General features: G+C 62.7%; 1 pseudogene; it reads right to left on the bottom strand.

The window, feature by feature from the left end:
• Positions 1 to 354: 354 nt before the first annotated feature.
• Positions 355 to 738, bottom strand: LOC103584781 (annotated as a pseudogene).
• Between the last annotated feature and the right edge of the window lie 9 nt (positions 739 to 747).

The following is a 747-nucleotide window of genomic DNA, read 5'->3' on the forward strand; positions in this document are numbered from 1 at the left end:
TCAGAGGCAAGGAGGTGAGTTTACTAACTGTAGCACAAGACATGTAGGGGGACAAACAGCTCAGAGGATGGGCAAAGACATGGCCAGGGTCATGTCAGGCTTAGGGGAAGGAATGGGGGCTGTGAGCAGCAACCTGGGTATCCCTCTCCATGATGCAGGGGCCATCTCGTGTTCATCTGGGCCTGACCTGGAGGCAGCACTGGTGAGCTGGGGTTGTGGGTATGAGGTCAGCGAACTCTCACACTGAGACAGGCAGGGCTTGTGCATGGGTAAAATCCTAAAGACTGTGGTGAGGCCACCAGTGGCAGAGGTGTGGGTGGGACCTCAGCTCAGATGGCCCTGGGGGATGCTCAGTCAGCAGCAGGACTTCTGGTCTGACTAGAGGCCACAGCAGGCCGGGTGGGAGCACGCGGGGCGGCAGAGCAGGGACACAAAGGAGGCCGGGCGGCAGCAGCTGGGCCGGCAGGATGAGGCAAGGGCATAGCGCGAGGGGACGGGCAAGCAGCAGGTGGTCCTGCACACGGGGCTGCAGAGAGACACGCAGGAGGAGGGTCTGCAGCAGGAGGAAGGGCGAGGGCTGGGCTGGCAGCACGAGGGGGCTGGGCAGGGGGTGACCCCAGAGCAGATGGGCACATGGCACACGGGCTTGCAGCAGATGGGCATGGAGCAGGCCTGCTGGCAGGGGGAGGAGGTGCAGCAGGAGGACTTGCAGCTAGACTGCTGGCAGCACGAGGAAGAAGTCTCTGA

This window comes from Galeopterus variegatus, unplaced genomic scaffold (genome assembly GCF_000696425.1).
Source record: "Galeopterus variegatus unplaced genomic scaffold, G_variegatus-3.0.2 Scaffold108799, whole genome shotgun sequence".
Lineage (NCBI taxonomy): Eukaryota > Metazoa > Chordata > Mammalia > Dermoptera > Cynocephalidae > Galeopterus > Galeopterus variegatus.